Genomic DNA, 14,877 nt, shown 5'->3' with positions numbered 1-14,877 from the left:
TCCAGTGCGGGAAACAGAATCAGGAAGTGCCCCAGTTATAGCCTTCAAGAATTACAGATGATTGAACTTGAACGTGTGCCATGTCAACCAGCTAATTGGTACAATGCCCTGAAGCAATACCCAGAGACCTTCTTGCACCCACAGTCTATAAGGGAAGCCCTCTTGGCAATGGGGACTCATGCAGTAGACCCCTTTAGCATCACCAAACCACTCTCTTTCACTTCCTTTCCTGTAGAAAGTTTTGCTCACCTCTGTACCTACTTCTGCTCATTTTGAACTTACCCTCCTGCTATCAAAGAACAAATGGATTTTTCTTTAAAAAAAAATAAAACACACAAAATCAAGTTCAGGATTTAAGAAAGTAAAACCACATTATCAAAAAGATTTAAGGGTTTAAAAGTTCAGGGAGTTGTATTTTTAAACCAGTGGCACTTTTCTTCACCCTCTCCAGGATAGAATCAATACCCTAAATGACCCCCCCAAAACTTAATCCAACAGAACAGGAGTTCAGATACTTTGAGGAATCTGTGAAGACAGAATTACCCTCTTCCCGTCCAAAAAGTGCTTGACAAGGATGTGTTCTGATGTGAAAGATTTATTCCTGGTTAATCAGCATGCTGTCAGGTTAGCACTCATCCTCAGAAACCTAGGCTCAATTCAAGCCCTCCAGGTCCTGAAGAGGCAGGGAGATGAGAAAATACTAACTGGCTCAAAAAGGTCATGCCAAGCTTCTATTGTGTGTGTCAGCCTGCATAGGAGTTGCACATTTACAAACTCTCTCGGGTCACCTTACAAATCACTGTTGTCACTGATGCTCAGCTAGCTAGCTCTGGGAACCACAATTCTGCCTGTATTCCAAATAACAATTTTACCTGGGGAAAAAAAAAGTCTTTTGGATCGACTGTGGTTTCAGTATTGGTGTTTGCAAGCGTGCATCCTGGTATTTTAAGTACTCTTCTTAAAACGAATGGAAGGCTAAGAGGCCGCAGAAACACTAAATGTACTGCTGACTTTTCTCCACCTCAGCCTAGAAATGTGAGCTCTGCTGTATATTTTATTACAGCTGTTGAATGAATGCACCCAGCCCATCGCTTACCTACACCTTGGGTATTTTTGTATGTGCCTCTGTGTGTGAGTTTATCATGAGGGAAGCACTGCCCTAGTGTTTACAATCCAGTGGGTAATGGGGAAGTGTGGCGTGCACACTCAACAGAAAATGGAGAGCTTCCCAGAGGTCTCTATTAGCCACATTTTGCATGAACAGTGATGAAGTAAACTCAGAAACTGATATTGTTTGTAGGCTGTCACTCACTGGGAGTCTGGTTGCAGGTCCCTTGCACACCCCTGTGATCACCGGGTACAGTCATCCGTCATTCACCCTCTAACCCATCTGGTCGTGCATCATCCAACAACCACATTTCTTAATTAAATATTTACTGAGCACTTCTACACACTTAGTCCTTCTATCATATGTTAGTCCTTGTTCTCGAGGAGTTTGCAACTCAGAGGAACCTTGACTCTATCCATCCATTTGATCAAAATGCAGGCTCTTACTAAGGGAGAGCATTGGATCGTGTACAAAGCACTTTAACATACCGTGTTGCATGTAACTCTACAACGTGCCCTAAGCTCTGGTCAAACCAGACAACTGAACACATCTCATCTATGAATATTCTCTATCTTATTTTAATACTTTCACTCTGTGTGCAGAGTGCTCTTCTCATTCTTCTCTGGGGTAGCCAATTATGCCACAAATACTTTGAAAGTACCTGCTGTGTGGCCAACTCCGAACAAAGTGCTGACATAGGCTAGAGACACAGCCTTCTTAGTGCCTGGTCATATTCAAGAGCATCAGTTTGTGTTGCTTGTTGAGTGAACAAAAAGAAACACACTCTGAATGTCAACAGGACTCATCTTGGGCACCAGTGAGTAGGACAGTAACAGAAAGGAACATATTTTTCTACCAATTCACATTCGTCTTGGCTGTCCCAGTGTGTTCTTTCATTCACACTTCCCAGTATACACATTACCAGGATAGATGAAGTTATCACAGATGCCCTGTGTGAAGACAGAGAGAAGCCACAGGGCAGAGAGCCACAAGTATATGGTGCAGCTGAAGGGAGGTGCTGCCATGTTCTGCCTGGAGCAGCTGATTGTCACAGTAGAAATAAGTGGCACAGAGGGTGTGAGGTAGGGAATTCAAAATGCATGACACAGGGCTAAAGGCTCAGGAACATGCTCCCCAGGCAGTGCTGAGGTCCATGTTGACTAAGCAGTAGTGAGACAGACATCCACAACTTTTCTGTCACTGCTATAGCTGGTTAATGGTACTGGGACAGATAGCTTCATGAAGAAGAACCAAGGAGGGCTGTAGGGTTCGAAGCCTGCATTTGGAAGATACACTTACACAGTTTCTTAGGCAGAAGGCTATATAAAAAAAAGTTCTTTCTCTGCAAAACAAGCCCAAGATACCTCTGTTTTCCAACAAATGAGGTGAGCATTCCAAATCAATCTTACCTCTGAGCTGGTGGAAGCCTAGTAGAAGCCAGTGCATGTACGTGCAGAGTCCAGGGCATGGCCACTGCTGCTCAGTGTCACCAGGGACCAACCGAATTACCAGAAATTGGAAGCAAGGAGTAACAGACATAGCGCAGCTTTCTGCCATTCATCCAGTTCCCATCTCATACCCTTCCAAGTATGTGGGCAATACTCTGAAGTCATACAGCTGCCATTTCAACAGGATTGTCCTAGGCCTTTGAAATGCCCTCGTTCCTGAGAAATCGCCCTACCAGGGCACAGGGCATGACTCTCCTACCTACACCGACTGGCCAGGATTTTCTGACTATGTCTCATCATACACCCAGGACTAAGTCTTACATTACTTTCATCTAAGAATATTATTCACTCCTTCAATTCATTCAAATACAAGAGCTGACTCTTGGACTTTTTATCTGCTAACCCCTATTAATGTTTTAAATCTGAACACCTGTCAACTTCACACAGACCTGCCCGCCTTAACATATGGTGTCTGACAAATGCTTGCACTTTGCTAAATGATTTATAAACTCAGGAAGACAATCTCCATGTTAGAGTGAAATTGTAAGGTCACTGGAGAAAGGACAAATTTCCTTCCAGAAACACTCAAAATGATTTTCCAAACTCAATCAATGTGACATACAGTGTGGCCTATCGATCAATGTACAAGGCATAGAAGAGAATCTTCCAGGGTTCAGGGAAATATTAACAAAATGGTTGTGATCAAATCAACCATCACACATAGGCTGCCCATGGGGGAAGCCTTCATTGCCCTTTGTCACCTTGGGGGTCACCACTACTTTTGAAGCTGGAAGATGGCTTTTAAAGTGAACTTCCAGACACGGTTGATGACTGACAGCTGGAACAACTGATTAGGCATGAGAACAAACGTATTGGGAATTCCTGTTACTTTTGTGATTAAGAGATGGTGGACTCCCCCAAGCAAATCAAAGCTTAATCAGGAGGTGAATACGTGAGCTCTGCCTTCCAAAGAACACTACAGCACCCAGGAAACCAGGGTGTTCTCTGCTTTGGCGGCTTGACTTCCCACAGTCCCAAATCCCATAGCCAGCATGGTAGATGCAGGTAGTTCAAGGGCTTTATGACTTTGACAAAGCAGCATGTGTTGGTCTACCTCATTCTCCCATGCCAGTGCACCAGCCACTGGGTCCAGGACCTTCTACAATATTACCTTGTACTACTAATATGAGCTAACTAGAAGCTTTTACTCTGTCCAAATGACAAGAATGCATCTATATACTTCATCTGTGATGAATTCACTGTGCAAATGGAACGGGGAAAGGAGAGTCGGGAGCATTCAGACTCCTGTTTGAAGCCCACAGCTGGGGAAGGCATGGTTTGACGACTTGCGTATTCATCATTTGAAAAGGCAGGGAATAAGAATTCTGTCAAGCTGACGTGTGTGCCAAGCAGTCAATATGCATTCCCCTACACAACTCGATGGGCAGCTGCAGTCCTACTTCTCAGCTAGAAAGTACAAATGACAAACGATTCATTGGTTACCTGTGGAATCCAATCTGCCAAGTCTTGGGGGTGGGGAGTGGGTACAGGAGGTACTGAACTCCTGAACTGCTAACAAATTCCCATCAACATGGTGTGGTGGAGGATACTGGTTCAGGGACTACACTTTGAGTAGCTGGTGCTGGAACTTAGCTACATTTCATCTTCTTGCTATCTCAGACTTCAGAATCAACTGTAAAGATTTGCTGAGTATTTACTAGGTGTGTGAAATATTGGATAAATAGATCCCCTGTTCACGCAGGAGGAACATAAGGCCCAATATGGTTTCTGGGTAAGCTCATCTGGCCTACATCTCAATTGTGGAAGCCTGATTTCAGATCACGTCTTCCTACATACCATACTACATTACCTTCCAGATGCAAGGTAGATTAAAGAACCGGCACAGAGTATTGGCGCAAAGGCTGCTGGGAATAAGCAGGCTCTCTCCCTTACTGCACAGGATGGATGCACTGTCAAACTGTTGGTGAGAATGCAAAAATGTTCTTTCTATTGCTACTTCTGTTCATCCTCAATGTGCCTCAGCACTGACAAGGAACTTCTCTGGAACTGAAATGTACTACAAGCAAGAAATTGACTGAAGACAGTTGACTTGATCTGGAAAATGGATGGTAGGACATGGGCCTCTTCCTAAAGATCTCAGGTGCTCATCAGAAGTGTACCAATCAACCAGTGGGAAAAGAAGTAATGCAGAGAAGGTCACCCAGAAGAAATCACCTGTGTGTACCCCTGAGTACAACACACATGCTGTCCTGGGCCAGAAGGGCACCACCTGCCAGCATCTACCAAGAAGAGATAGACTTTACTAACCTGAAGCTACTACACTGTGCTGTGAACCTGCATTTGGGGCAGTCATAGTTTCCCAAGAGCCTTGGCATTTCTCTGGTTCACCCTTATAAGCCAAAGAGAAGCAGACTTCTCCGCAGAACATGAATTCATTAAAAAGAGCATCCAAGGAATGCTGGGATGCAGAGAAGTGACAGTTAATTTCTAGATGACTGGTACATGCCAAGAAGGGTGAACTCACTATTCATCTCTCAGAGAATCCGTGAGACCAGGCTTTTGCAGACATTAGAAAGATTAGAGGTCTCCTGAGAACAGGGAGCTCAACCTTCATTCTTTCTCTTAATCTGGAAAAGAAAGGTTCTAGAAGCAGCAATGGACATTCACTTTCTTTGGCCTATCAGAAACTGTCCACTCCTGTGACACAGGTAGTATCTGCATGATAACTAACAGAACCAAGCCATACAATGCGAGTCAAACTGGCCCAGGATTTCAAACTTAGTGTTAGGATTCTCAGTGACATATCCTGGGCAGGACACTTGGTCCATCTCAGCTTCCTCACCTTATATGAGGGTAACATCTCAGAGGACTGTGAAGAAGATAACACAGTCTACAGAAGACACTTATCTCAGTGCCTGAACCATACTTAAATAATCAAGAAACCAGTGCTGCTACCATTTGGCTATTGTCATCATTGCCACTAGTAATAGGTTGAGGGGAAGACAAAGGCCTATGTCCCTCCAAAATGATAAATCTCCATTAAAGCATGGTCTACTTTCCACACTACAAACTTTGAAAACTTCATGGAAAATGTATATTATGAAAAAAAAAATTTACAATTGGATCTCAAAAAAATTTTGTCCCCAAATAACGTTCCTTTCCATGCCATGTTCTCTTTGAATTATTGGAAGATGTTTCATCCACATAAACTGCAGATGACAGCCATTTTAATCATAATTAAGCTTTTGACTATTTAATTTTTTATGCAAATGTTTAGGGCTTGCCAAGGAATCCTCATGGCATTAAAACACTGTACTTAATTCTGAAAGGGTAATGGGCACTTCTGAGTTACAACCCATCATGCATTTCAGTTTAAAAGATAACAAGTCATTTTCATGCGTGGCTGCTCTTGGTTAAGGAGCGAAAATGGGCTGTTATGAGAATGTCAACACATTTGTTTTCTCTTGAAGGCTAGCTTATCTTGAAGTATTTTTACATTTTTCAGCACTGCTTTTTGTTTGCTTCTCCAAGAACATAAAGATCCAAAAGCTTCAGATACTTTACGGAATTCAAGAAAGACCTCTCTTAGCAGATACTCTGAAGACAAAACCCAGCATTGGTGGCTACTGGTTCTGGCTCCAGTAGTGAAAATTTAGGCCCCAGTACCTTCTGTGGTTCTTTGTATTTCACTTTGGACCAATTTAACTGCACTCTTGCTCAGTAGAAAATGCTCTCCTGACTAAATTCACAAACCAGAAAGAGCTTTGTAATGAGAAAATTGCCCCAGCAGGATCATGTGCAAGGCTGTGCCTGATATTGAGGTTAACTGGAGAAATGCCTTAGCTAATCCTTGTGGTGTTGGTAAAGAGAACAGGGGACTGGGTTTCCTTTATCCTGGCTCCTAATGTCCTTGCACTTCTCCCTCCCTCCCTCTCTGCTCAGCACGAAAGGCATTTTTCCATATTCCACCTGTATTAAGAAAAAAAAAAGTAGCTTCTAAAGAGTTTGCACTGTCATCTCTCTAATCTTGTCCTTCTCCTTGCGGCATGAATAATTTTCATATTGCAAATGCCTAAAACATCTATTCTTTCTGCCTGCCTCCACACCCCACACCCCACACCCCACGCCCTCACTTTGCAGCGTAGAGTATCATTATCCTGCAGCCCTGATAAGACGATAATGAAACAATCCCTTCTCATCCAGATCCAGTGACTGTCAGAAATGATGCAGCCCGTGCATCCTTGACACGCTACCCCGAGCTAATTGATGGCAAGCAAAGACAACTGCCTCCTGTGCACTAAGACAAAGAAAACACACTCATGTCACCTTACAGGAGAGCTACCTGGCAAGGGGTAAACAAATGTGTTAGGGAGATGGTCTATTAAGGTAAGTGAGGGTGCAGCTCTCAAGAACATGCCCATTAACTTTGAGCTTAAGAAGGGGGCTGCTGTTCACTGGGGAACAGAAATAAATAAAGTAAAAATGAGAATTTATTGATGTCCGGACAGTTACATTAATATTCAGCCTCTCTCACATATAGATTTCCCCCAATGAGCTCCACATTTCTGCATAGACTGCCCAATTACATTTCCACATTTCACCACTGAATTTGCAGCTGGGGAAGAAGCTATTAGTGTTTGCAAGGGGATGCCTGGATTACATGCCTTTCTGGAATACACTATGATACAACTAGAAGATAATGGTTGATGTCACTCGTGTAAGTGCCCAACATGAAGTAACTTCGGCTGTAATTAACTTCATATTAGGAAATGCTCCTGAAATACGTGCCTTTCAGAACAAAGGCACTCTATTCCAAGGAGAACGGTGGCATCCTGCTGGCAGCTCTTTCAACCTCTCCAGGACTAACATTTCATAGAGCTCTTCTGGATCTTTCCAGATAGTGTATGACATATCCAACCTCAAATCTCATACTTTATCCTTCTTTTCTCTGCCTCTCAATTTATAAGTAGAAATTTCAAATAGTTCATGGAAATACATATTATAAAAAAAAGTTATACACAGATTTCAACTTTTCCTTGTACCAAAGTAAACTCAAAGATTAAGTCAGTAAAGCATCTGGACAGGAAAACCACACATGTCACCTTGTGGGAAATCCTTCATTTCCTCTTGGTCTGCATGTTATTTTAGCAGATATTTTGGGCAGGGTTAGAAGTACTTGCTGTGTAAATACTTCCGGAAGCAATGAAAGAACTCTCTTTTTTTGGAACTGAAGTCCACCTCGGGCAGAACAAAGTTTTAATGAAATGCACTGGATACTTTTATTCATTCCTTATCTATCTCCTATCTGTACTGTGTTGACTGCAGAAGACATCTTTTCCGTTCTAGAACCTGCTGGAACATTCCCACCCACTCGATGCTCCTATGACTTCTGAAAACATTTCACAGTCAACGCTTCTTGAAAAGAGAGTTTGGGCCTAGAGATCCATCCAACTTTAATGTAATATTCATTTAGTCAAATTGAAGGCTGATCTTCCCATGCTGTACTCGAGGGAATCGGTCCCTTTCCCAGCTCTGTAAAAGGGGGTAGGAACAGGCCTCTTGTGAGCCATCACACACTGAGGAATCAGCATGCACGATGATCCACTCAGGACAAAGCTGCCCCGATGAACTGCTTTTGTTGTGATCCCAAAGAATATCTTTCCTTCCTTGTGTACTTCTGTCCGGTTCTTCCATTTGGTCTGTAGGGGATTAGCACTCCCTCCTTGTTTGTGTTACTCTGAGAATACATCATAGTCTGTTGTGAATCAATGCCCCTCTGAGACTTTCATCAAGAAACTTTTATGTATCTATGAAATGAAAGGTTCAGTCTTCAGATATGTCCATTTCAAACATACCTGCAGGTTAGGCAATGTATTTTGAGGAAGCAAACTTCTTCCCTCTTTCCTGCTGCACAGTGATAAATAGGTCCTTAAAAGTTTTCTCTTTGTTTTTGCTTTACTCCTTGTTCTTCATTTGCATGTCTACCAATGATCCAGATTTCAGGAAACATAATAGTCTTGTTCAAGGGTGTGACTTCTCTTGTTTAGGAAAGCAAACTGGAAGACTAGACCCAGGACAGGGATGGGCATTTGGTACAGTGGTTCAAGTGTGACTTGGGATTCTTGCATCTCATAGTGGAGTGCCTTCGTTCATGTCTTCGCCCTGCTTCAAATTCCAACTTCTTGCCAGTGTACGTTATGAGAAGCAGCAGGTGATGGCGGCTCAGATCAACTTGGTTCCCTGCCATTCCTGTGCGAATCCTGCGTTGAGTTCCCAACTCCCAGTTTCAGCCTGGATCAGCTCTGGATGTGGGGCCAACTAGAAACTAAATCCTAAAGATGACAACTCCTCTATGTTTTTCAAATAAATCAGTTTTGAACAAATTTTAAAATAAATGATAAGCAAAAGGTTATGCCCTGTAATCTCTTGACTCAACTTTGGGCTCCATAATAACTAACCCTGGGCTTTATCTGGCCTCCATCAGTGTCTTCCTAAGTGGGGGGTCACATTAGTAGAGCCTGGCACCATCTCAATTTCTACCTACTGCCACGGCTCAAGTTGTTCTCTATGAACATCTGCTTACAAATCCATGACTTGAAGTATGAACAATTCTATTGTAGAGCCGCTACGTCTAGGAATCCATCGAATGTCCAAAGGAGGAATACCAATATATACCACAAATACAGAGTTTAGGAGGTCTGAGTGCCTGCCACAGAAATAACTCCACCGTTTTATATTGTCAATGTTGGGCCTTACTGTTGAAAAGCTCCTGAAACATTTAAGCTAGAAGACTAACCTGGGCACAGGATTCTAATCTGTGCCGTAACACATTTTCCTCCTTTAATAAATTCATTTTCATGAATTCACTTGATGGCATCCACGGTTTCACCCAGTCACTGGGGACGTGTCCCTGATACAATTACAAAGCTGAGATCAGCGAATCAATCTTGTAAAGGTTCTGACAGTAATGCTGCGGGCTTCATGAGCAAGAGCCAATGGCCCTAATTCTTCAAGCAGCTCTTATTACCCGAAGGCTGGTAACTGTTTCTCTGACGGTGCAAAAGCAGGAGGAAAGACAGATTCAGCTCACACTCTGCTGATCCCTGATTTAAGAAATGATCTGTTTCTTGTGAACTGCTATGCACCATAATGCAAAGACTACGCAATGGTGGCTGAAAAACACCCACAAATTTTGAGGTCAGCAAATAGTTAACCGTATACTAGACACTTTGGCTACATTTTGAGATAAAGGACAAGGCCTGGAAGAGTCTATTTACAAAATGTCATCAGGAGGAAGTAAGACTATACCTCATCAATGTCAAAACAATGACTGTGTGAAATTGCACTGGTGGAGGCCATCAATCCAGTCTCTTCCTTCCTCTGCTTGCCTCACCCTCACTAGTTCACTGTTCATTAAGTTCATTTTTCAAGCAGACACACTGGCACTGTGCATAGCCACTCTAGGTATCCTTCTCATCTTCAGGAAAACAGGGAAACTGCCGCATTTACACATCTGAAAATGGGTCTTAGAATATGAAGTCCCAGGTCCTCCTCTTGGCTTGAAATTATACGGACAGGGACTTTATCTCAGGACATCTATTGCACGACCCACCTTTGCTTCTGATTTCAGCCTCCTGTTCATTTGTACCCTGAGAAGCAGCAGGTGTGGGCTCAAGCAGCCGGGTCCCTGCCACCCACGTGGGAGGCCTGAGTTGAATTCCAAGTTCCTGATTTCAAGCTGGCCAGCTATGGCTGTTGGAGTGAACCCATCAAATACATAAAATTAATTAACTTCAAAAACATGGCAACAGGAATGACATGAAACACTGCTCATCCTTGCCTCCTGCATAGATTTAACTCAAAAGTGCCTCAGTGTTCCAAACCCATGACCCTAGATATTACTTTCCCAATTGCAAACTCTCCTGGGTCAGATGTGCACTGCAGTTCTCAGGAGGTACACCATTCCTCAGAGCAGCCTGATTGGCATTCCTGTGAACTAGTGTGAGGAGCAAACCCACACACCGATGAGTTCACTCCTTTCTCCTTTGAACAGTGACTTCGCTTTCTGTAGCAGCTCACCTCTGGAGGATGAAAACAAGAACTGCTTCTATTACTCCAGGGAAAAGGCTGACAAGTAGCTCATGAATTCTTTTTTTTTTTTAGGGTGTAGTTAGAAGTCCCTAGAATCTCCAGGACAAAAGTCAACTGAAACCCAGAGCTCACAGACCTGAGAGAGAGAGAGAGCAGAGCCGCTGTAAGAGGATGCCCTGGCTGCAACTCAAGATGATGGCAAGTGAGGAGACAGTAACACTGCAGAGAGCAAGCAGTAACTTCTCATGAATCAACACCTGCAGTTAAGCCATGGCCAAGGCACCTGAAAGGAGCAGAACGGCCGCTGACAACGGTGAGAATACCCTCAAACATGAACACCTTATGTGGCAAAATCACATAAACCAATCACTGCCTGGAGTAATAACTGCATTCTACAATATTCTTTCTACTCTACACCTGCAATCTGCCATCTTATTACCGTAACATAGGAAAAGAGAAACCCAAGTTAAGTCAGCAATGTCCTTCATTTTATAGTCTCATCCTATTCTTAACACTTATTTTTAGTGCTCACCCAAGTGTAAAAAACGAACGTTCACTATGACTACAAAAACTGAAAATATCTTGTTTCTTTTTTCTTTATTCTTCACATGAAAGAAACATAACTGCTTCTTTCTCTCTTTTCCTGAAAGGTGAATTCAGTTGAAACAGAAAGCCAGAACTTTTGAATGAGAAGATTGAATCATAACCCCCTAACTTCAATGGGCAATAATTTCTTGTTCCAGAAATTCTATCCCAAATTATCAGCTTTATTACCCACCTGTTCCTTAACACTATGCTAGCTGTGTATATTTCAAAGCAGATTTCATCTTTCCTTGTCATAACCCATATGAGTAATGGCAAGATATTAATTGATGAAAGGAGAAATAATAGTATAAAGACAACTATGGTTTTTCCCAATGGAACCGAAGCTACAATGGTCAAGCCTTGCTACTTCCATTGTCTTCTCAATGATGTGTGGAATTGGTTTTACTCAGTCATAACATTTTTTTTATAACAAAAATTTATTCACATTGTAAACTTCAGTAATTGAGCCTCATCTTGTATTGAAAATTAATATGAATGGGGCAATAAGTAGATAAGTAAATACCAAATCTAGCAGCTTGCAAACACATAAAGACATGAACAATTAATTTCATTAATTTACATACAAAGGTGCCCTGTACTGGTTGGGAAACAGAATCTTAATTCTTTAATTGAGTGGTTATAAGGTGTCAATCTTAATCAAAATAGGAGCAGAGCCCTTCTAATCCTGGTGTGGGATGACAAGCAAAATCACTGTTTTTAAGTTTTCTGTAGTGACAAGCAGAAATGTGTGTCCCAGGGAAATTTTGATTCTAAATCCCTAAGACAAAATTCAATGCATGCTTTGCTACGAGTCATATCTCTACACTCCACGATCCAGAGCAATGGTTATCAAAGTGGAGTCCCTAAATCGGCAGCATCCAGTGTCATCTGGTAACTTGTAAGAAAAACAACCGGTAACAGTTTAAACTCCTAGGACTCACTAAGGGGGTCAGCCCAGCACACTCATCTCACAAATCTTCCAGGAGATAGGATGCAGAATAGGATTGTACCAGGACCAAGGAGGGAGAACCCTACAGATGAAAGCTATGAGGGCCCACAACAGGTGAGCTCTCAAGCTTGCACCTACCCTCACTGACTCTCCAATCCACATTGGTAGATGGAATACAGATGTAAGAAATGATGCAAAAACAATGCAAGATCTTCACAGCCTTTCAAAATAGTCTCAGCTGAGACATAAAAAAAAAAAAAAACCTGTCAAGCATATTTCTTTAAATCCTCTGAGTGCCCTAAGTAGCTACTTCCTTCTGTCTCCTACCGGCTTCAAAGTTGTACGGTTGCTTTATTGCTTTCATGGAGTCCAAGCAAAGCATAGTTATTTGAAGATAGTGCAGGCAGTAACTATGCATTTTATAATGCTCTATATCTTATTAAAGTTTTCATATAGATTATCTTGTTTGATCGTCCCAATTCTCCTATAAAGTTTAACCTACTGGGCAGTCTGTGTGTCAATGTAGAACCCACTAATAATGTCCTTAAATTAACAACTACTTTTTAAGAACAGACTCTATGAGGTACTTATATAGAAAATTATTCCTAACACTTGCAACTGTGCAAGCTGTCCACAGACAGCAAATGTATTCAACTTCAGTATGCTCAAAGTGTCTGTTGAAAATTTATTAAGACGTATACCATAAAATTACATTAGGATGAAAGATGAACTGTTTCTCTAAGCACTCTCACTTCTTTACAGATTTAATGTGACACTATTTATTTTAAAAAGCAAAGATATTGTAAAAGAGAAGTTCTCACAATCGTACTAATGGGAAGGGAGGGAAGAGAATGAAAATACATACTGACTTCCTCAATTGCTGCTCAAAAATAAAATGTTTTCCTCTTAGATTTCCCTATCATCGCCAAATAAAATAATTATCCCTAAAATGCTTAAGGCTGCATTCAACTTTTGATAATTCAAGAGAATTTATAAGCTCTAAAGATAGCAATTATTTTAGAGCTCAATAGAAAAGGTCTTGATAAAATGCTCTCATTCTTGCACGCTTCTCTCATTCTAGCTGTGTTAGCTCCTGGGTTGATGGGTAGTTTCCATGGGACTGAAACATGTCGATTACATTGGCCTCTATGATGTCTCTGTGGTTTAGGTCACTTGCTAGGTTACGGTTTTACAGCATCTGTCATGTAGCTCTGTTTTGGAGGGAGCCATAATTTCTGTGATTGCTCATGGGACAGATCATCTTCCACAAAGCATTATTTGTTAGGGAACAGACTCTCTGCCAAGGCTAGGCACTGGCCCAGGCCATCCATGATACTGTGAACTCATTCAATGAAAAGGCTTGCTTACCCACTTCATTAAGCAACTGCAGGAGCTCATCAGAAGATCTCTACAGGCACAAAGGTAACACCCACACCTCACTCCTTATCCTGGTTATGAAATAGGATCTCTCAAGTGACTGGGTAAATTTCCTGAATGTACAAGGTGGCCACTTACTTATCTGGGGCATGGAACCTCTGCCCAAAAGAGCAGGAAAGCTGAGTAAGCCGTCCTCAAGGACTGTTCTCATGGCCCTGACACTGTTCGCAGGCTAGTTTAGGAGCAGGCCCCAGAAGGCCTGGGATTCTGAGAATAGAAAACAACACTTCCACTTAAAAAAGCAGCATCAAGTGATATTTGGCTGCTTGAACCCACCGCACTATTTTTTTTTTTCCACAGAAAGCAATCTCTTCTTTAGGCAACCCTTCCCATCAAGTACAGTCTTAGCTGGAAAACTGTTTCATTGAGAGAAACCAGCAGATCAGGGCACGTAGGAAAGGAATTTGTGTGTGTGTGTGTGTGTGTGTGAGAGAGAGAGAGAGAGAGAGAGAGAAACTGCCATCTCCCTTGGTCATACTGCTACTGGAACCTTAGAAATCACCATTATCATTCTCTATGAGCCACCAATAATCTCCATTTTAAAATTATGACATCTGGGGCCGGTGTGGTGGCATAGCAGGCTAGTCCTCTGCTCTGTCATGTTGGCATCCCATATGGGCACCGGTTCTTGTCTTAGCTGGTCCACTTCCCATTCAGCTCTCTGTTTATGGCCTGGGAAAGTAGTGGAGGATGGCCCAAGTCCTTACACCCCTGTTCATAGCTTCGGCATCAGTTTCACTTTGGCTGTTATAGCTATTTGAAAGGCCAAGGTACAGAGAGAAAAGGAGAGAGATTAAAGTGAGTGAGTCGGTAACAGAGAAAGAGAAATTTATCCACTGGCTCACTCCCCAAATAGCCGTGATGGCCAGAAATTAACCTATCCAAAGAGAGAAACCCTTCGTTTCTCCAACACGGATGAAGGCGACCAAGGAGCAAGGAGCTGGAGGGGAAGTGGAATAGCCAAGACAAGAACTGGTGCCCTTACTGGAATCCGGCACTGCAGGGGGAAGCTTAGCCTGATATGCCACAATGCTCTCCCCTTTTTCTCTTTTCATTACCCTTCCTCCCTCCTTCCCTTTCTTCCTTCATAGAATAAAATTGACCCCAAGGGGAGTGGAAACAAAAAAAGAAGTAGTGAAGATAAATTCTCCAGTTACAAGCTGCCCGAAGAAGTAAAATTTCAGGAGCCAAGTTGAGCAAGATGGCTACTTGCCTGGTTCAAGGGCTGGAATCAATCC

The 14,877-nt window shown here is 42.4% G+C and overlaps 1 protein-coding gene across 1 annotated transcript in view; it reads right to left on the bottom strand.

Moving 5' to 3' along the window:
- The window catches only part of GLIS3 (GLIS family zinc finger 3), a 377,681-nt gene that overhangs the window by 40,238 nt on the left and 322,566 nt on the right, over window positions 1-14,877 (bottom strand). The window lies entirely within an intron of this gene.

Source organism: Ochotona curzoniae, unplaced genomic scaffold, assembly GCF_017591425.1.
Source record: "Ochotona curzoniae isolate NIBS_2020 unplaced genomic scaffold, NIBS_Ocur_1.0 contig_50, whole genome shotgun sequence".
Taxonomy (NCBI): domain Eukaryota; kingdom Metazoa; phylum Chordata; class Mammalia; order Lagomorpha; family Ochotonidae; genus Ochotona; species Ochotona curzoniae.
Note: the sequence above shows the minus strand (reverse complement) of the source record. Positions and strands in the feature narration are given on the sequence as shown.